The sequence below is a fragment of the Filicampus tigris genome, chromosome 5 (assembly GCF_054856515.1).
Source record: "Filicampus tigris isolate MCC_2025a chromosome 5, RoL_Ftig_1.0, whole genome shotgun sequence".
NCBI lineage: Eukaryota > Metazoa > Chordata > Actinopteri > Syngnathiformes > Syngnathidae > Filicampus > Filicampus tigris.
Window position 1 is genome coordinate 28245760 of NC_141221.1, and position 23302 is coordinate 28269061.

At 44.8% G+C, this 23302-nt stretch overlaps 1 protein-coding gene across 4 annotated transcripts in view; it reads left to right on the forward strand.

Moving 5' to 3' along the window:
* The window catches only part of rad17 (RAD17 checkpoint clamp loader component), a 78391-nt gene that overhangs the window by 39468 nt on the left and 15621 nt on the right, over positions 1-23302 (forward strand). The window lies entirely within an intron of this gene.

Sequence of the window (23302 nt, forward strand, 5' to 3'; positions counted from 1 at the left end):
TGCAACCACCGAGTCATAAAAGTTCCTGAGGAGTGTCCCCTGAACCCCAAAAGACCTCAGTCTCCTGAGTAGGAAGAGTCTGCTCAGACTCTTCCTATAGAGGGCGTTGTCGCACCAGTCCAGTTTATTGTTCAGATGAACACCCAGGTACTTGTAAGTTGAGACTCTCTCAACATCTGTTCCCCGGATATTTACTGGTGCAGGTGAAGAGTGCTGGCGCCTACCGAAATCCACCACCATTTCTTTGGATTTCCCCGCATTGATCAGGAGGCGGTTCTGCTGGCACCAGTCCACAAAACCCTGAGTAAGTTCTCTGTACTCCCGATCATCTCCGCCTGTGATGAGGCCGACAATCGCAGAGTCGTCAGAGAACTTCTGCAGGTAGGGGTGTTGTAGTTGAAGTCCGAGGTGTAGAGGGTGAACAGGAAGGGAGCCAAGACAGTTCCCTGTGGGGCCCCCGTGCTGCAGAGGAGCACGTCAGACACTCAGTCCTGTGTCCTCACATACTGTGGCCGGTTTGTGAGGTAGTCCTGGATCCATGTGGTGAGGTGGTGGGCCACCCCCGCCCGCTCCAGCTTGTCTCCCAGTAGGGTGGGCTGGATGGTGTTGAAAGCACTGGAGAAATCAAAGAACATGATCCTCACAGTGCTCCCCACCTTCTCCAGGTGGGAGAGTGAAGTGTGGAGGAGGTAGATGATGGCATCATCCACACTGATGCCAGGCTGATATGCGAACTGGAGTGTGTCCATTGAGGAGCTCACCAGGGGGCGCAGGTGGACAAGGACCAGTCTCTCCAGGGTCTTCATCAGGTGAGACGTCAGCGCCACTGGTCTGAAGCTGTTGAGCTCCTTCGGGTGGGGGGTCTTTGGCACCGGGACCAGGCTGGATGTTTTCCATAGCTGGGGGACCCTGCCCAGCTTCAGGCTCAGGTTGAACATGTGCTGGACAATTCCACACAGCTGGTCTGCGCAGGATTTGAGGAGCTGGGGGCTGATGCCATCTGGACCCGCTGCCTTCCTCGCCTTCGTCTTCTTCAGCTGGTTCCTCACCTGAGATGTTGTGAAGGCCAAGGCTGGGCAGGAGGGAGTTGTGGCTTTCTGGTGTAGCTGGGAGCTGGAGACTGTGGAGAAAAGGGGGGAGGGGGTGGCACGCCCAGCAGGAGGAGTAGGTGGAGGCTGCAGCAGGAGAGACTGAGTGGAGGCAGGCATCTGATCGAACCTATTGAAAAAGAGATTCAGCTCATTTGCCCACTGCAGGTCCCCCCCAGTCCGGGTCTTGGGTTGTCCGTGGCCTGAGATGGTCTTCAGGCCCCTCCAGACTCCCCTGGCGTTATTCTGCAGCAGCTGCTCCTCCATCCTCTTCCTGTAGGACCTTTTCCCCTCTCTGATCCTCCTCCTCAGCTGGCGCTGCACAGTCTTCCGCTCCTCTATGTTGCCTGACGCAAAAGCCCTCCTCTTCTCCTTCAGGAGAGCTTTTATGTCTGGTGTGATCCAGGGTTTGTTGTTGGAGAAACACCTTACTGTCCTGGTGGGTATGGTGTTCTCCATGCAGAAATGTATATAGTCTGTAACAGTGTCCGTTAGACTACTAATGTCTTCCCCGTGAGCATCGCTGAATACTTCCCACACAGTTGTGCTGAAGCAGTCTTTTAAGGCCTCCTCGGCCTCTCCAGACCATCTCTGAACCGTGCGGGTCACAGCTGGCTGCCTGCGGACCAGAGGTTTGTACACACACTGGAGAGCCATCAGGTTGTGATCAGCTTTGCCCAGCGGGAGGAGGGGCAGTGATGTGTATGCCTCTTTGGTGTTGGCATAGAAAAGGTCCAGTGTTTTATTGTCTTTGGTGTGGCAGGTGACATACTGTGTGAATGAAGGCAGAGAGGAGGAAGGGGAGGCATGATTGAAGTCACCAGAGATGAGTATCAGGGCATTTGGGTACTGTGTTTGTAGCCTGCTCACTGCTGCAGTCAAGACATTACAGGCTGTGTCGCTGTTGGCAGCTGGTGGGACGTAGACGGTCACCGCGATCACATGACTAAACTCTCGCGCGATGTAGAATGGCCTCATGCCAACAGCTAGCAGCTCAATATCCCTGCTGCAGAGCTGCTCCTTAATCGTGATGTGCCCAGGATTACAACCATCTATCATTCACAAACACAGCCAGCCCTCCTCCTTTCCTCTTTCCACTTTCCAGCGTCCTGTCCGCGCATATGATTTGGAAGCCGTCCAATTCTACGACCGCGTTCGGCGTTAGCGCTGTTAGCCATGACTCCGTGAATAGCATCAGGCTAGCCTCCCGGAAGTCCCTCTCATGCCGGGTAAGCGCCGCTAGCTCGTCCATCTTGTTGGGGAGCGATCTAACATTCCCCATGATAACAGACGGGAGGACGGGATGGTATCGTCTCCTCCTTTTCCGGCGTTTAACCCCCGCACGAGATCCCCGTCTCTTTCTCCTCAGCTCACGGGGGATATCGGGTCTTGCCCCGGGAGCCGGTGCAGGGTTAGCACGGAGTGCTAACAGCTGATTCCGGCTGTAAACAATGGGGGCGCGGCTCCGAGCCAAGTCGCCGGACACGATCGCGCAAAAAATAGCAATCAGCAGCAGCAAGAATACCGCAGTTTGGGTGTCCATTGCTACGCAAGTTACGACTATCAACTATATGAAAAAGGTATGAGGTAGAGTAATATTAAGGAACAAAAACACACGAAAAGGCTCACCGATGAGCCGGAGCTACTGTAGCGGGCTGCCACTCGCGCGGCGCCGGAACCGGAAATCGACTGAATTACCGACTGAATGTATTTTGTAGGTAGTAATATGGGGACGTGAGTGTGCAATAGCAATATAAGGTATTATACATCTTGAACAAAGCAGTGCCTGGGAACTTAAACAAGCTGGAGCTTTTTGGAGGTTAATGTCAAAAAGTGTTTGCGGCTCCCAGTGTTTTCTTTTCCGTGGAAACCAGGTCAAAATGGCTCTTTGAGTGTGAAAGGTTGCCGACCCCTGGACTAGATATTCACATGAATGTGCATTTCTAATAAAGCAAAGTGCAGCATTTGTACATCATCTAAAAATTATTCAATGATTCTAATAGACCCCAACTGTGTGACGCAACATTTGTAATGCTGCCTGAGACAGAGGCAAAATAGTCGCTAAGTCCGTTTCTGAAAATGTTTGTTTGCTAAACATTTCTAAAAATGGTTAACACCTGTGCTGTTTATGGTTGCTCTAATCGGTCAACTAGAGATTTTATTTTGTGATACTGGCAGGGATTCAAAACCGGAGGCAAAAACAAAGAAGTTGTTTGAAAGAAGACGCACAATGGCTGTCAAATCTTCAACGTGAACATACAAGCATATGTTCTGATCAATTTATATCAGTTACTGTTTTCATCTGCAGTGGGTCATAAGATTAACCTTTGATTGTAAATTCAAGGCAGACACGATGCTTACCTGTTTGGATACCCTTACAAGTTTTAGTTTGCATGTCGTACTGTGTCAAGCAACATACATACCTTTGCCAACATGCTTTCCCCATCGGGAAACAAAGTAATTGCAAGACTCCAGGCTCATGACAGCATCAAACTCCTCCCAATCAACTGCGTCCAATGTGGCGACGTAATGGACAGGTGTGCTAAAAGGGGCCTTTTTCACCTAACTAGACAAAGTAGACCGATGACCAATAACACTAACAATGAAGAAGGCTTCTCTTCGTATTTTCCTTCCGGGAGCGGCTGACAAACATGCCGCTCGTTCAAAGAATGATACCAGTATTGGTAACCGGCACCGGCGCTTCATTTGTTAGTACTCGCCGATGCCGGTACCGGGCGTTTTAATGCCGTATCGGGACCCCTCCCTATATCAGTATTGGTATCGGAACAACACTAATTAATATTATGTAATATATAATAATAGTAATTTAGTGATTTCATCATCCAAAAAACGAACATTGAATGCCTGTGACCTTCAATCCCGCAGGGGGCACGGCATTAAAAAAAGAACGGCATAATTGTGTAAAAGATATTGCAACAACGTGGGCTCTGGAACACTTCATTTTCAGTGTTTTGCTACATCTACAAATACAAGTTAAAACTCTGCTATACAAAGCGAAAGCCATATATCAAGACCCGTAAACGTCGCCATCTTCTCTGGCCGTTACCTCGTCTGAGATGGACTGACACAAATTGGAAAAGTCTGCCGTCAGGGTGCGCACTCCCCGTTCTCCACATCAACAAGTTGAAACAGGAATTGGGATTTCCCAGCGAGCGGCCAATTTGTAGAAATTTCCCCGAGTGAACACACGTCGAAAGGCATAAAGTACAGGTACATGAACAAAATACAGTACAGTATAACAAACATGGTCCAAATACTGTTGAAAAAAATACTGTAACACCAATGCAGTACAGTACTGTACTTAACTAGAGTAAACTGTACTGTATTTTAATGTTGATTTTTCTCAGACTTAGGAAAAAATGAGTCTATTTTGAGTTGTTGTGTTGGCTTCATTCTTTGCTGTATGAAAATGTTTGCGTATCATACAGTTTTGTTGCTAATTGCAAGTAACTGTCCCGTTGATCATCACTGATGTCTGATGATTATTGTGCATGCAAAAAGACACGTTCATTTCAGAGTTAAGCAGTCCGTCCCTGGGCCGGACCGGTCGGACCCTCCGGATGCCCATTTTTGGGCCGGGGGGTCGGGGCTGAAAAAATTTTAAAAAATGACTGGACTAAGCATGGCCGAAAGTGGATTTTAGTCCAGCCCACTAATCGGCCCTCATGCATTTGACATTGTCGCGAGGCGGCCAAATTTCATCTCAGCCTACTCAGTGAAAGGCTTCTTTTTGGGCTTCTTTCTACTCCTGCGTCGGTGCGAGCGACAACTGCCGCATGGATTCATGTGACCGACGAATTGTGCTGTTGGCGACAGGTCTGCAACACATGGCACGCACCCATCAGGAATTGTTGCTGCTCTGATCGGCCCATTATGTCACATGTCGCGATGACATACAGTTTCCCACACGGGCAGGAGGAGAGAGAGGATGCAGCACGCAGCTCGTTGCTGCTGCAAAAGCAAACTAGGTTGGCAACAAAATTAAATGCATAGTCTAGTCATCTCTGTTCCTTTATGGTTGTAGCAGGCACGATATCCATTGTTGTCCCTGTCTTTTTGAAGCGACGCCCACCGACTTGTAACTCAACTGTTTCAAAACAACTTGTGTCTGGGAGTATTAAGCTGCGCGCAAGCACTCAAGTATGATGCCGGCACATCAAGGTGGAGTTCATGCACTTCTTCTGGCGTTTTCCCTACTTCTGGAAATACGCCGTAGCAAACCTGCTGTGTATAGTGGTTTGCTGGTATGCTTTTATTTTGAAGGTCGTGAACGAAGGGAAGTGTGGAAAATAAATAAGTAACTTGTTGACTGCGGCTTCTGGCCGTCTGTTGGACCCAAATTATTATACAATACGACAAAACCAACCCCGGTGCTCGCAATGGAAGTAAGCACACGCAGTTGGGTAAGTAGTAAAGTACTAGTGGCGCATTTTGAAGCGTGTCCACAGCGGGTTCGAATAGTAAATTAGCCAGCGAATGATCCTTAAAAAGCCTTTGCCGTTAGCATCTCTCCCGCAGCGGCCAAATCACGGACACTCTTTTTTGGTGGGGGGCGGAACGGGGCGGTGGGTGATAATTTTTATGAATGAGGGCGGGGGGTTGCGCTCGGAAGGGTAACCAGGTTAAGGGTGGAGGGTCGCGGCTGGACCGTCAAAAAAGGATCAAGTGCTCAGCACTGTACTTCGTCCGTCGCCGTAACTGTACTGAACCAGAATCGATTTCTTGTTTTTCAAAGTCTCGTAGATTTGAGTTTTTCCGACTCCAGGTGTCTCCTGGATATTTTTTACTTTGTGTCCAGTTTCGCTTAATCAGATGCATTTCCCTCTCTCTTCCACGGTCATTACCGTTCTTCTTCGTTTGGATGCCATGATCTACAGACGAAAATGTAAATGGATGCATTTTAAATCTTTTGCAATTTCGGTAAAACGCATGCCAAAGAAGTAACTTACATGTCGCCGTTTTGGATCAGATGATGGCAGAGCGGTCAAAGTTTTTCCGTAGTATTGAACAGGAACTGCTGAAGTTTGCGCTACTGTGGGCTTCGCGATGGGTTCCGAATACAGCACTTCCGCTGTGAGGAATTGATCGTTAATGTAATATAGGAGGAGAAAATTTAATGCATAAGTTTTTTTTCCAAGTGAGGGAATTTCTGTTTGATCCGATGATGGCGGAGCGGTCAAAGTTTTTCTGTAGTATCAAGCGGGGACTGCTTGAGTTTGCGCAACTGCGGGCTTCACTATGGGTTACGGGTTACGGATACCGGAACTTCCGTTGTAAGGAATCGATCATTAATGTAATAGAGTAGAAGAAAATTTAATGCATACGTTTTTTATTCCGGGTGAAGGAATTTCTGTTTGACAGAGGTCCGTAGGTGGGAATACTTACTGTATATAAATTTTTGTAAAGTGTGTAACAACCATCCATCCATTTTCTGCCGCTTATCCGGGGTCGGGTCGCGGAGGCAGCAGCTTCAGCAGGGAAACCCAGACTTCCCTCTCCTCAGCCACATCTTCCAGCTCTTCCGGAGGGATCCCAAGGCATTCCCAGGCAAGCCGGGATACATAATCTCTTCAGCGTGTCCTGGATCATCCTCTGGGCCTCCTGCCGGTGGGACATGCCCAGGAAACCTCACCAGGGAGGCATCCAGGAGGCATCCTAATCAGATTCCCGAGCGACCTCAGCTGGCTCCTCTCAACGTGGAGGAGCGGCGGCTCGACTCTGAGTCCCTCCCAGATGGCCGAACTTCTCACCCTGTCTCTAATGGAGAGCCCGGACAACCTGCAGAGGAAACCCATTTCAGCCGCTTGTATCCGAGATCTTGTTCTTTCGGTCATGACCACAGGTGAGGGTAGGAACGTAGATCGACCAGTAAATTGAGAGCTTCACCTTTTGGCTCAGCTCCTACTTCACCACGACAGACCGATACAGAGTCCGCATCACAGCAGATGCTGCACCGATCAGCCTGGCAATCTCCCGTTGCATCCTACACTCACTCGTGAACAAGGCCCCAAGATACTTGAACTCCTCCACTTGGGGCAGAATCTCATCCCCAACCTGAAGAGGTCACTCCACCCTTTTCCGACTGAGGACAGTGGTCTCAGATTTGGAGGTGCTGATTTTCATCCCAACCGCTTCACACTCGGCTGCGAACCGCTCCAGTGAGAGTTGGATATTGCGACTTGAAGAAGCCAACAGTACCACATCATCTGCAAAAAGCAGGGATGCAATACTGAGGGCACCAAACCAGACCCTCTCAACATCTCGGCTGCGCCTAGAAATTCTGTCCATAAAAGTTATGAACAGAATCGGTGACAAAGGGCAGCTTTGGCGGAGTCCAACCCTCACTGGAAACAAATCCGACTTAACTGCTGGCAATTCGGACCAAACTCTGGCATCGGTGGTACAGGGACCGGACAGCCCTTATCAGGGGGCTCGGTACCCCGTACTCCCGAAGCACCCCCCACTGAACTCCCCGAGGGACACGGTCAAATGCCTTCTCCAAATGCACAAAACACATGTAGACTGCACCTTGCACCTTCTTTGCTGTATGAAAATGTTTGTCTGCGTATCATACAGTTTTGTTGCTAATTGCAAGAAACTGTCCCGTTGATTATCACTGATGTCTGGGGATTCTTGTGCATACAAAAACATCTCCATAGCTCTCTTGCTGGACGGTGGCTTTACATCAGGACTTTTTTCGTAGATTTTAGTTTTTCCGACTCCAAGTGTCTCCTGGATGTTTTTTACTTTGTGTCCAGCTTCGCATAATCGGATGCATTTCACTCTCTCTTTCTGATCAAAAAATATATCAAATGAACCTGTTAGTGAATACATGGCCACCCCACCGTCCCTTTAATCGGATGCATTTCACTTTCTCTTCCTCGGTCATTACTGTTCTTGAACTGCCATGAACTACAGACGAAAATGGAAGTGAATACATTTTAAATCTTTCGCAATTTCAGTAAAACGCATGCCAAAGAAGTAACTTACATGTCGCCGTTTTGGATCCGATCATGGCAGAGCGGTCAGAGTTTTTCCATAGTATGAGCGGGAGCTGCTTGAGTTTTCGCTACTGCGGGCTTCCTTATGGGTTCCGGATACAGTACCGGAACTTCCGTTGGAAGTAATCGATCGTTAATGTAATATAGTGGAAGAAAATTTAATGCATACTGTGAGAGCCAATGCTTGTCATCCATTCTGTCATCAATTTTGTCATCATAAAATATTATCTCAATTTCTGTTATCAAAGATTTAATGCACTTGCAGTAGTAGTAGCATAGCAAACAGTGTTTAGTATACAGTGTGCTGGTAGTCACAGAAGCAAACAGCTTTCGACCGTGCTCATAGTCTAAGTACATGTTATCCAACTGCTACCTTCTACTACCAACATTGAAGCTAATGGTAAAACAGATTAAAGATTAGCTAATTTGCTGATTAAAACAGAAGAGAACTAAGAGAAAATAAACAGTACTTATCTTCATTTCACTGCCGACTGCCACTCCAGTTTGTCAGTTAATGTCCACCAGACTCCACCATCTATTGTTCTACTACATTCTACATATGCACCTGTCTTGTTTTATGTTAATAAAGTCAGCCAATCTAACACACGACGACGTGCTAAATCAACAATAGCATTTCACATCAAAATAACAGAACAGACGTAACATCAGCCAATCGCATTCATGTGTACTTCAGGGAACTCTAGGAAAAAAAAATCAAAGCATTACAGCACCTAATGCAATAACCTAGTCTATGGCGCCCTCGCCTGTTGAACTCCTCCACCTGCAGTCACATCCAGTTAATGGAGAATGTATTGTATTGAATTGTACTGTCATTCCGGGTAGAGCGCCCCGAACGGTGGAAGAAAAATCCACAGAATAGCCGCACCAGACTATAAGCCGCACGGCTCAAAATCTAGGAAAAAAGTCACGGCTTACAGTCCGGAAAATACGGTATGTGAAGTGGAAGAAAGAGTATCTTTGAACCTATGATGTGTTTAACATGAGTAACTCAAATTTATACAATTGCATGACCCATTCTTACATGCACACAGATTTGTAAGTTTTGTTTGTTTATGTGTTTGTTTGTTTGTTTTTAAATAATGCCCTGTCTCACTCAATTGTTTGGATAGAAAGAGCTGGGCCCTTAAAACGGAAACCACATGTTGAGAAAAATGATGGTATCAAACGGAGTTTAACTTGAATGTCGTTTAAACTTAACAACAATAAAATGTGAGTATACATGCTAAATTAAGTTAATGTAATTATCAACATTATTATTTCAACTCAAGCTTTGAACGTATCTCAATTATTTACATTTTTTAACTTGCATTTATGTATTAAGTCAAGTGGTTTTAACAGATCCTCTGAGTTACTTTTGAGAGTGTAGAACTGTTACTCAGGGTCTCAGGTCTTTTCACTCTTATCACATGCTTGTATTTTTATATACTTTTCACTATAACAATTTTACACCGATTTACTTACACAAATACTTTTACTAGCACAAATGTTTCTTTAGAATAGAGAATCCTGGTATTTTAAAAATCTGAGTTTATCAAATTTGTCAGAGTAATAAGTAAAACCTAAACAATATAATGTTTTAGTGAAAGGGCTAAAGTTATGTCATATTGGATTATTTCTGAACCTTTCCCCCCTAGTGGCATATGAATTCATGTCATGTCATGTCATGTCATCTTCCAAACCGCTTATCCTATATAGGGTCGCGGGGAGTTGCTGGAGCCTATCCCAGCCGTCAACGGGCGAAGGCAGACCACACCCTGAACTAGTCGCCAGCCAGTCGCAGGGCACACATAGACACTGTCACTGAGCGGGAATCGATCCCACGCTGCCCGCACACAACTCAGGCGTGTGTACCACTACACTATCAGTGGACCATATGAATTCATATGGTGGGTATTAAAACGACTACCCTTCAATTAACCACACCCCCGTCCCATGGACCGCCCAAACGCTCTTTCTCTTTCTCTCTCTACCGAGAAAACCACACCTATGGTGAGCAGGCGTGTCAAACACACACCCTTTCGGTAGGTATAAGACAGCCGATCTCCAAGCCATACCATAACAACCTGTTGCTTCAGAAAAAAACATCCACAATGCCAGTGACCCGACAGACATCCAGACGCATTGAAATAGTATGGACACGAGTGGAACCCCAAAGGGGTTGGCCGATGGAGAGTGGGTCCAAGGTTATGATAATGATCATAAACAAAGTGTCACGATCTTTGTTTTTGATGTTTGGAATAAACACTTACCTTGTTCCGCTTATTAGGTATTCACTTGATCTCATCAACCCTGCCCCTTATGTCAAACAATAACACCCTCTCAACCACTCCACAGTCTACTTCCCAGTCTACTTCACACATGTCAAAGTCAAGGAGAAGGTTTTCTTCGGCCCCTGGGATGATATTGCTTTATTATTAGATCCGGCCCGCACCAAGCCGGTGTGGGTAGCAGATTTGATGGGGTCCTTTGCTCCTGCCGATGACGTCACGCTTTAAAATATATTGTAGCGTCTTCCAAGAACACAGACTTAGTTTAATTATCACGTTTTTATTAGTCCAACCGGCTACTGTGGGCCGCAGCCGACGCCAATACAGTACGACAACCGTTCAGTCAAAAAAGAGCAACGGCTCTGCTGTTCATCCTCCGCTACTCTCGCTCCCATGCCCTCCCATCCAGCAGCCGCACGATGCATTCATCAACCTCGGAAACAACATAACTTGGCAGGACACAAATTCGACTAGACCACATATAACCCAATTCGTTACACTACTTCTGTAATATATTTCATTGCATCTATCTTTGCCACCCCCTGGCTGGCTGTTGTTATAACAAACATTACCGCTACTTTAGCGAGGATCGTCCTTCGGTCGTCTACGTGCCGAGTGAAGACTTCACGCGTCACTTTTCATGGCTTTCAGAATTGGATTGTGGTGAAACGTTATTTGGACTAAAACACACTTTATTAAGAAGTACTTCATGTTAGAAATTTCACGTTGTTTTATTATTAGTAATTGTTGGCATTTGATAAATTCATTGAGTTTCGATGTAGTATTGAAATGTCCCACACTGTGAGCAGGCATTGAACGCTCCTCGAGTGCTAAGTGTTGATAGCGAGAGACGTGGTTTCTTTTCTTTTTTCCTCCTTCGACAAAGCTAGTTAGTAGTTTGTTCAAGCCAGCAAACTCAGTAGTTGCAGATTTCCCGTGTTTCACCACGTTTGTTCTTTGTGTGTAGATGTAAAGGTGACTTTAATCATTTAGGTTCGTGTCAGGTAACTGCTGTACATAATAGCCCAGATATGTTCTCGTGAGTGATGTCATGTTGATGAACACTAGTTAATTATTTAGGCTAGTATGCTAACTATTCTAGTGATGAAATGCGTTAATGTGTATTGTATGCATTGTTTAGCTGTTTAATTGCTTAATACAATTAATTGTACTGTTTAGGCATATTGTGATTATTAGGATGTTGTTGCTAGGTTATTCTTTGTGTTGTTGTAGGCCACAATAAATAGACGTGTCAAGTGGAATACAGGCCTGTGTTTTCTGACAGGACATTCATACCTTGCCACTCTAAAATAGAGTCAGCTGGAGACTTCATACCAATCATATGATCCTCTCCATTTTACTTCACATTATGTACAGTTTATACAATCTTGCAGCCCGATTCAACCAGAAATGTGTTTCCAGTTTAGCAGGAGAAACGCAAACGGAAGTGACGTACGAGCTGCCTCGCAAAAGTAGCAGTAATGTACTTTTTTTTTTTTTTTTTTTTTTTTTTTTTATATGGTGGTGTTTTGTGACCCTTTCGTGAGGCTTGTCTGTTCCATTTTTTGTTTTATAATAACACTGTACTATGCCAATACGTTTTGTACATTTGAAGTTTGAAGAAAAAAAAAAACACCAAAAAAAACAACAACTTTATTTTATTTTTTATTTAGTAAGTCCGAAGATAAAAACACAAGAGCCAGGGGCGTGACAAACAGAGGCAAATAAATATATTACAGAAATATAAAGTGTGACATCATCAGCAGGCGCGAAGGACCCGATCCAATCTGGACATTTTAAAAAATGTCAATGAACATTCTATCAGTCCGGCCCTCAGCTTGTCGCACATTTTTTATTTGGCCCTCCGACCATTTGACTTTGACACCCCTGGTCTACTTGTATAGAGTTGCCGGGTTTTTTTTAAGCATCGTTAGTGTTAATGTCATCATCAGTCAGGTTTCCCAGAGGATTGTCTTGTTTCCAAGTAGGGTGAGTTTATTCCAAGTAGGGTGAGTTTATTCCCTGGCGGGTCGTGGACTGGTGTTTATTTTGCAGTTGTCCAAAGTGCCTTGTTTTACCATTTTTGGATGTTTTTTAAATATATATCAATAAATACTATTTGAAGATTCCTGTACTCCTGGCTTTCCACCCTCTTGGGAACATCCACAAACCTTTTATACATTTGGCCCATGTATTCCCTCTGAGCTTATCAAAAGTCTTTTCATGTGATAACTCTCTCAGAACTATCTGGGCCATGTCTTTAACTTGTTGATTCTTGGTGGGCTCTTGACCCAGGTTCAATATGTAATAAAGGCTAGGGAGAAAGTTCTTGTTACAGAGTAATCTTGTCACAGGATAAAAGTGTATGTCGTAATAATAATCTTTCTTCTGCAAACCGACACGAGTGATGACTCTGACTAGGGTGGTCATTTTTACAACTGTCGCATTCTTCTTTTGTATATTTCACGAAGACACCCTGCAACAAGTGAATGATTGACCGATACATTTATATCTAGAAGCAGTCAACCAACCATTTGGAGGCATCATCCATGCAAGATCCTCCTCCTCTGACTCTGCCTCCTCCTCCTCCGATCCATCCTCCTCTTCCTTCAACTCCTCCTTCTCCTCCTCTTTCTCAGCCATCGTTGCTTTTGGTATTGTCCAGACAGCTCTGGTCAAAGACGTTTGAGAGATGTCAATTGGGGGTACGTTCTCCTTCTCAGCCTCCTCAAACCCCGACAGCTTCTGCTGAGGGCACTCCTTTGTAAGAATGTGGTCACCAGTCACCGATGGTTCCACCATGAAGTTTACGTCAGCCACATTCATTTCCGTTTCTTCGCAATCATGTTCTCTTGGTTGGCGGTTCTCAGTATCGTAGATTTGTAGGAGGTCAGCGTTTGTCACACCTTTTAACCCTGGGCGCACGCCATTGGCCGACCCCTTTGGGGTCCCAATGTTGTCCAAACCGTTTCTATGCATCTGGATGTATGTCAGGTTACTGGCATTGTGGATGTTTTTTTTTTCTTGAGCAACAGGTTGTTATGGTATAGTTTGATAGGCTGTCTTATACCTACCAAAAGGGATGTATGACACGCCTCCTCACCATGGGTGTGGTTTTCTCGGCAGAGAGAGAGAGATGGGCGGTACATGGGACTGGGGCGTGGTTAATTGAAGGTCAGTGATCTTTGTAATACTCACCATATAAATTCCTAAGAGGCTAGAGATGAAAAGTTCAGAAATAACCATATATGACAGAACTTTAGCCCTTTCACTGTAACATTATATCGTGTAGGTTTTACTTCATGATCTGATAAATTCGATAACCTCCCATAATGATTTTTAAAATACCAAGATTCTGTATTCTATCATACATTTGTGCTAGTAAAAGTATGCATGTGGGTAAATCTGTGTAAAATTGTTATAGTCATAAAAATACAAGCATGTGATAAGAGTGAAAGTAATCAGTGAAAAACACTTGATTTAAGACATAAATGCAAGTTAAAAATGTAAATAATTGAGATAAACTTTCAAAGCTTTTAACTTTTCTTTTATGAATTGAATTCAAATAATAATGGTGATAGGAAGCACGGTGGGCGACTGGTTAGCACGTCCGCCTCACAGTTTAGAGGTCGTGGGTTCGATCCAGGCTCCGGCCTCCGTGTGGAGTTTGCATGTTCTCCCCGTGCCTGCGTGGGTTTTCTCCGGGTACTCCGGTTTCCTCCCACTTTCCTAAAAACATGCATGGTGAGTTGATTGGACTCTCTAAATTGCCCGTAGGTGTGATTGTGAGTGCGGATGTTTGTCTCTGTGTGCCCTGCGATTGGGTGGCAACCAATTCAGGGTGTCCCCTGCCTACTGCCCGAAGACAGCTGGGAAAGGCTCCAGCACGCCCCGCGACCCTTGTGAGGAGAAGCGGTACAGATAATGGATGGATGGATTCACATTTTATTTTATTGTACTTTAAACAACATTTAAGTTGGCATTAATTCATAAACTCAGCTTGATACCTTCATTTTTCTAAACATGTGGTTTCCGTTTTAAGGGCACAGCTTTTTAGACCCAAACAATTGAGTGAGACAGGGCATGATTTAAAAACAAACAAATAAACAAACAAAACTTTCAAATCTGTGTGCATGTAAGAATGAGTTATCCATCCATCCATTATCTCCCGCTTATCCGAATTCGGGTCGCGGAGGCAGCAGCTTCAGCAGGGAAGCCCAGACTTCCCTCTCCCCAGCAACATCTTCCAGCTCTTCCGGAAGGATCCCAAGGCGTTCCCAGGCAAGCCGGGACAAATAGTCTCTCCAGCGTGTTCTGGGTCGTCTTCGGGGTCTCCTGCTGGTGGGACATGCCCGGAACACCTCACCAGGGAGGCGTCCAGGAGGCATCCTAATCAGATGCCCGAGCCACCTCAACTGGCTCCTCTCGACGCGGAGGAGCAGCGGCTCGACTCTGAGTCCCTCCCGGGTGGCCGAACTTCTCACCCTATCTCTAAGGGAGAGCCCGGACACCCTGCGAAGGAAACCCATTTCGGCTGCTTGTATCCGAGATCTTGTTCTTTCGGTCATGACTCACAGCTCATGACCATAGGTGAGAGTAGGAACGTAGATCGACCGGTAAATTAAGAGCTTTGCCTTTCGGCTAAGCTCCTTCTTCACCACGACAGACCGATACAGGGTCCGCATCACAGCAGACGCTGCACCGATCCTCCTGTCGATCTCCCGTTCCATCTTATCCTCACTCGTGAACAAGACCCCAAGATACTTGAACTCCTCCACTTGGGGCAGAATCCCATCACCGACCCGGAGAGGTCCATGGTCTCAGATTTGGAGATGCTGATCTTCATTCCGACCGTTTCACACTCGGCTGCGAACCGCTCCAGCGAGAGTTGGAGATCGCGGGTTGAAGAAGCCAACAGTACCACATCATCTGCAAAAAGCAGAGATGCAATACTGAGGCCACCAAACCGGACCCCCTCGACACCTCGGCTGCGCCTAGAAATTCTGTCCATAAAGGTTATGAACAGAATCAATGACAAAGGGCAGCCTTGGCGGAGTCTAATCCCCACAGGAAACGAATCCCACAGGAGTCGAACGCCTTCTCCAAGTCCACAAAACACATGTAGACTGGTTGGGCAAACTCCCATGCACCCACGAGGACCCTGCTGAGGGTGTAGAGCTGGTCCACTGTTCCACGGCCAGGACGAAAACCACATTGCTCCTCCTGAATCCGGGATTCGACCTTCCGACGGACCCTCCTCTCCAGCACCCCTGAATAGACCTTGCCGGGGAGGCTGAGGAGTGTGATCCCTCTGTAATTGGAGCACACCCTCCGGTCCCCCTTCTTAAAAAGGGGGACCACCACCCCGGTCTGCCAATCCAGAGGCACTGTCCCCGATGTCCACGCGATGTTGCAGAGACGTGTCAACCATGACAGCCCCTCAACATCCAGAGCCTTTATGAACTCCGGGCGGATCTCATCCACCCCCGGGGCTTTGCCACCGAGGAGCTTTTTGACTACCTCGGTGACTTCAACCCCAGAGATAGGAGAGCCCACCTCAGAGTCTCCAGGCTCTGCTTCCTCGGTGGAAGGCGTGTCGGTGGAATTGAGGAGGTCTTCGAAGTACTCTCCCCACCGACCCACAACGTCCCGAGTTGAGGTCAGCAGCACCCCATCTCCACTATAAACAGTGTTAATGGTGCACTGCTTCCCCCTCCTGAGACGTCGGATGGTGGACCAGAATTTCCTCGAAGCCGTCCGGAAGTCATTTTCCATGGCCTCCCCGAACTCCTCACACACCCGGGTTTTTGCCTCAGAATGAGTCATGCAATTGTATAAATTTGACAGTTACTCTCATGTTAAACACATCCTAGGTTCAAAGATAATCTTCCTTCCATTTCAGATCATCTTTTACCACCTCACAACAATATATAACTTACAATTCCATGACAATCTTTAGTATCTCAACAAATTGACAATGTCAACTTCTGTTGGACTTGATATTCATTGCTCAAGCACCTGGTTGTAGGAAGATTGGTGAGGGGATGGATAGCTCAGTGTGTCTCGGATTTTTGCATATAACTTTACACCGTGTACTTTGATTTCTTATAATTTCTGATGATCTGGATGCGAAGAGGTCATAAAAAAAAAGATACTCCAGCTTGAACACTCAAATATTTGGAGGTCTTCTCGAGTACTGAGTTACTGATGAGGAACTTTTATTTCATGATGTCTGTGCACAAATGTGCAAATACGACAGAGCTTCAGGCTGAAACAAGAAACACTTTATTGTATAGGTTTTACCTCCTGCTTTGATAAGTTAGTTTACATTGATCCCTAATAATGTTTTTGTTTTTTAATACCAGCATTCTAAACAAACACAGCTAGTAAAAGTATCCACTGAAGAAACAGGTCTATGTTTAAATGCTGGGATTTAAGAAAACATGAAGGTCAACAATAGCAGATGATAATTATGAGTCTGTAAGGCTAGGGTTAACAAGCGCTATCTAGACTCTGACAACACACATGGTTTTATATTTAGATTAGAGCCGTTACACATCACATACTGCTTCATCACATCTAATAATAATAATAATAGTACTCGAGAGCCGATAAATAACGACCACATTCGTACCCTCCCGCCGTGCTTATATTTGTTTGAGGTTCAATACAGGACCCAGGCATTGCAATCTTAATATTATGATTAGGAATCCTTTTATGAGCAATAATTTAGATAAACTTATTTTATTGAAACTTGGTCTATTTAATATTAGATCACTCTCTTCGAAAGCCCTGCTAGTTAATGACCTCATAAGAGACCATAATCTTAACACTATTGGGCTTTCCGATACCTGGTTAAAACCTGATCATTTTATACCGCTAAATGAGGCCAGCCTCCAAACTTCATTAGTTCACATGTTGCACGCCCTCATAAGAAAGGTGTGGTTGTAGCCCTTATTTATGAATCTGACCTCAAACTTAGTCCGCATTCCAGCAACGCCTTTGAAACATTTTAAGTTCTCATTATGCGATCTACAGCCTCATTGACGTTTTTTCTTGCAATTATTTAGCGTCCCCCCGGCTCATACACTAAATTTTTAGATACGTTTTCTGAATTTTTGGCTGATTTGGTAACTCATGCAGATAATATAGTGATTACGGGTGACTTTAACATTCATATGGATCTCCCGTCGGAACCACTTAGATAATAAGATACGATAATAATTGGTAGTTTTGGTTTCACGCAGATAATTGATGACGCAACGCATACAAATGATAATACTTTAGATTTGGTATTAACCCGAGGTTTAGCATTCTCAAATGTAATGGTATTACCATATACTACTGTTATGTCTGACCATTACTTTATCAAATTTAAAGTCTGGACTCATTACCATCATCCTGACCACAATCAAAGCTACAGCTGCGGAAATATTAGTTCTTCAACCACCGTTGCGCTTTCTGAGCTACTGCCTCTGGCAACTGCTTCCTTTCCGAGCTGGTTCGATCGACAATCTAACAAATGATTTTAATGCTGCTCTGTTAAATACGCCTCTGTTAAATGTACTAGTGGCCCCTCATCCATCCTAAACGGATCTGCGACCCGCATCTTTATACAAAAAAAGCCAAATATGGGTCAAATGTTTGTATGCACGACTTGTCTTGAACACTGTGTGGCACTGTCACTAAGAGTATATAAGAAAAGAGAAAGAAACAGTGTACAGGTGTTGACTGGGAAAGGCATACAGGTTTTTAATCGGTTCGTGCGGTGGAATTTATGTTTATAGACGCAATGTGTTTTATGGAGATTTTAATTCTTGGAACGTGACAAATAAACTACGTATTTTAGCAAATGGCTTATAGTCTCTCTATTATATACAATCAGATATCAAGCAAACAAGCCGCCACCGCGTCCGACCAAGTCAAACCAGCAACACTTCATTAGCCCAGTATTAGACTGGCTATTACCGCAAGTATTCTCTAGTAAGGAATCATATTTGCATTGTCCAATCTTTCCTTATGTGGGAGACGACTACGGTACATGTCCTGTATAAACGGGCAAGTATGTCAAAAAAATGTGTAACAAGTAAACAACACAAGGAATATGATAATAATAATAATTTTATTAAACAAAAACTGCACTATAAAGTACAGGTATATGAACAAAATACAGTACAGTATAACAAAAATGGTCCAAATACTGTTGAAAAAACACACCAATGCAGTACAGTACTGTACTTAACTAGAGTAAACTGTACTGTATTTTAATGTTGACTTTTCTCAGACTTAGGAAAAATTAGTCTATTTTGAGTGGTTGTGTTGGCTTCAGTCTTTGCTGTATGAAAATGTTTGTCTGCGTATCATACAGTTTTGTTGCTAATTGCAAGTAACTGTCCCGCTGATCATCACTGATGTCTGGTGATTCTTGTGCATACAAAAGGACACGTTCATTTACGCTACTGTACTTTGTCCGTCGAGCCGCAAGCAATTTCCTTTGAGCAGGCAAACTGCTGGAATCGTACTGAGCCAGAATCGATTCCTGGTTTTTCAAAATCTCGTAGGTTTGAGTTTTCACGACTCCAAGTGTCTCCTGGATGTTTTTTACTTTGTGTCCAGCTTGGCTTAAAGGGACACTTGGGTGAGTTTAACATTGGCACTTATATAATAGGTTTGCATGTAAAAATGACATTAGTACTAAAATGCCCACCTCAAAAGACTCTGTAGTGATTTAAGGTCTTTTTTTGTGATTAGGTTTACGACAAATGTAATGTTTTCGGTCTCAGCGGTCTACGTCACGCGAGGAAGGAATGCTTGGTAATATTGGTCGCTTCTAAAAGTCAGTTCTGTTGTCTAAAACGGTGACCGATCGCCACCAAAATGCAAATGCACATTATTACTCTTGTCCACTTCAATCTGTGAAAGTATAAAAGTGCTCTGCACAATAGTTTGGATTTATTGACGTGATCTCATTATGATCACCTCCACAAAATCAAAAATACCGTGGTGATTTATCCTCCACTTTCACAAGCTGAAGTGGACAAGAGCATAAATGCGCACACGAACCCCGACTGGTAATATTTCGGACATTTAGCAACGTTAAACTCATGTCTCAGGAGGGAGAGGGACGGCGGCTTGGGGCAGCAGCAGGCAGATTGGAGCCCCCCGCTTCCCTCCCCGGCTGAAGGTAGGATTGGGACGGCTAATAGCAGCAACTAGCTTCAGGCCAAAACAAAAGGCGTTAGCAGAACAACAGTAGCTCATTACTGTCCGCCCAGCGTGTGGAGGTGAAGATGAGCCTGTGTCTTCATGTCGCCTCGCAAGCAGTCACGTGCGGTGTCCCTGCTTGCTTGCTTGCAGCCGCGACCAGCCTGAGTGAAGCGGCGTGAGAGTGACAAAAGCCCTCATCGAACAGTGAACAAAAAGTTTCGGCGAGGCTCACTGCACAGACGACTGTGGCCGCATTAGAACGTGCCATTTGGGCTGTTACCTTCCAAATTGGACGCCGCGTTCTAAGTCGAAAAACTGGGTCCATTCCTCATCCAAATAAATGTGCACATCTACTCATTCCCACTTCAGTCTCTGTAAATATCCTGACTGGTGTTTAATGCCTCGCCTGTTCTAACCGTGATCAGCAAAGAAGCAGTGTTTTTGTTTTTTTAAGCAAAGTAGCTGTGTGCGCTCAGCCTAAATCTATGTAGCTCTGCTGACTTCCACATTTCCTCATTCTCATATAAATCAGCCACGGAGAGGTTAATCCTTTTGATATGTTGAAGTGGGCATTAGTAGAGATGACCGCATGAATTTTGGTGCCAATTTATCGCCGTTTTTGGACGTTATAGGCAATAAAAGTACAATGATTTCCAAAGGAGAGTTTGGAATCGGTTCCTCCCGTGACTGCGGCCGAATAGGAATAGAACACTAGGGGGCGCGGCCATTCTCCTCATTAACAAGGGGCGTTATTCATGGAGTTACTTATTGACAAATTTCTCCAAAATGAATGGATAAAAGAGAAAAAGGAAACTCTTTTCATTTTCCTGATCAAAAAATATATAAAATGAACCTTTTAGTGAATACATGGCCATCCCGGCCTCACCGTCCCTTTAATCAGATGCATTTCACTCTCTCTTCCTCGGTCATTACCGTTCTTATTCGTTTGGATGCCATGAACTACAGACGAAAATGTAAATGAATACATTTGAAATCTTTCGCAATTTCAGTAAAACGCATGCCAAAGAAATAACTTACATGTCGCCGTTTTGGATCCGATGAAGGCGAAGGGGTCAAGGTTTTTCCGTAGTATTGAGCGGGAACTGCTTCTGTTTGCGCTACTGTGGGCTTAGCTATGGGTTTCGGATACAGCACCGTAACTTCCTTTGTAAGGAATTGACCGTTAATGTAATATAGCAGTAGAAAATTTAATGCATACGTTTTTTTTCCGGGTGAGGGAATTTCCATTTGACAGAGGTCCGTAGGTGGGAATACTTACTGTATACCTCTAAAGAAATAGCAGGTCAGCGACCGTTTATCTAAATTCCTCTGGTTTACTCTCCCGTCTGTCTTTCTCACGTGCTCACATGCACACATACACACATACACACACACCCGAGCGCACACACGCACACACACGTATGCCTATACCGCACATAACCATGTCCCCTGAAGTGAGGGCTGCATACATAGAGGGGGTAACCTGAGTCTACACATAACCACAAAAGCTTATTGCAAGCTGTGTTGTTAACCAGAGTTTGAGCTGCACTGTATTTGCTTGATGAAACCATCATGGATTGAAATCATTCTCATTGAAGAACAAGGGTCAAACATTTACACGCGATCTAGTTACAAAACGTGATATGTGCAGATGATCTATACAGACTCGGATGTTTACAAAAAATATTGTACCTAAGTATTGTATAAAAATATAGAGATATATCGATTACAGATAATAGGGTTATTCATGAAGACATAGACTGTTCAATCTAAAACAAGACGACATCCATCCATCCATCCATTATCGATACCGCTTATCCTCACAAGGGTCGCGGGGCATGCTGGAGCCTATCCCAGCTGTCTTCAGGCAGTAGGCGGGGGACACCCTGAATTGGTTGCCAGCTAATCGCAGGGCAACAAGACAACATATAGATGACTAATTATTATTCATGCATGGACAGTTTAATCTTCAGAAAAATGCGTATATATTGATTACATAAATTAGTGTTATTCATGATGACATTACTGTCCATTTTTTTGTCAGTGGCCTGTTCACCTTCAAGGTTTTTTCGTTTTAACATCTCTGCTCAGCCGTGATTTTATTTCTCCTGCGAGAATTCCGCTTGTGCTATCTCGTTCATGGACCACACGGTTGTGCTTTTGACTCCTTAATTTCCAGACTTGAAAATTCAAGATAATTTTGGTGGGAAGCTTAGAGTTCCTTATCAGTTACACACATTAAGATGTTCCGTCTGCTCTGAAGCGGTTTAGAGGGAGAAGATCGCTTGCCTAACCCAAGCAAAAAAAGCAAAGGGAGGGGAGAGAGCCGTTTGTTGAAACATGGAATGAGAAGAAAAAGAAAAAATAGGCCTTTTTATGAGACCAACTCAACTTTCCAGAGTGTGTTGCCTTATTGTGAAGTAACCTGATGATTGGATGAAGCACCCTAACAAGGTGTATTAAAAAAAAAAAAAAAAGGAGGCGTTATTCCAACAGCCCATTCTAAAAGTGGTAGGATTAAAGTCTTTATAAACATGACATTCATTATTGTATGATGATATGGAAATATCCAAGTCTGAAGGTTCAATGCATTCACCCTCCTCCTTTTCTTTAACTAGTTCTATGACCACCTTGAAAAAACAATCCCTACCTGGTGATGTCCTAGACTCCTATAAACCGGGAATGTCACCCCTGGGTTAAGACGATTGTAGGTTTTCCATTAGAATCTGTGGTATTCTGTCATTCAATACAGCCCAGTTCATTGTACATGTCTTGGATGGAAACACATGCTCTTGCTCTTTCCTGTACAGGTGTAGTTCAGCTCTTTCATTGGCAAATTTGTAACCCCGTGTTCTGGTGGAGGTGGGCAGAGACCAGGTTTCCACCAACGACTCAGTGGGTGGTTGCTGCCTCCTTTGCAAATACATCCTTGATTTTCGATTAGCGTTTTGACACACCCAAAATGAATAGAAATGCAGGTTTCCTCAATCATGGTTAAGTCTGAGCGGGCCTGTTTACACACACGGGTATGTTAGCGCCCCGTAGATGAGGGCGAGGAATTCGTCTCATATTACAACCGGTAGTGTGATGTCATCGATGCCCATATTTGGGCATGTGGGCTAGGACGGAAGTCATGACGTCAGCCTGGGCATGCCTGAACATGTTCCTTCATTAAGTCGGATGAGGCGCAAATGTTGACGTCATCAATGTCCATATTTGGGCAGGTGGGCGTGGTCGGAAGTGTTACAACATCATGGGGATTCCTGAACATGCCCGGGCATGTCTGGACTTGTTCCTTCAGTTACCTCAGAGGGGTGGAAATTTGACATCATCGATTCCCATATTTGGGCATGTGGCAGGGGCCGGAGGTATGATGTCCTCCTGGGCATGGCATTGCATGCCTGAACATGTTCCTTCGTTTAGCTCAGATGAGGCGGAAATATGACGTCATCGATGCCCATATTTGGGTGTGGGCGGGGCCAGAAGTGTTGATGTTATCCTGGGCATGTCTGGACTTGTTTCATTTCACATGACATCACCCGAAAATTATGTCATCGATGCCCATATTTGGGCATGTGGGCATAAGGGTAATGACGAAATGACGAAATGACATGTCAATAAGGGCATGTTAGAAGACGTGACAGGAAGTGACATGTCAATAAGGGTGTGGTAAGGGGGAGGGCAGGAAATGACATGG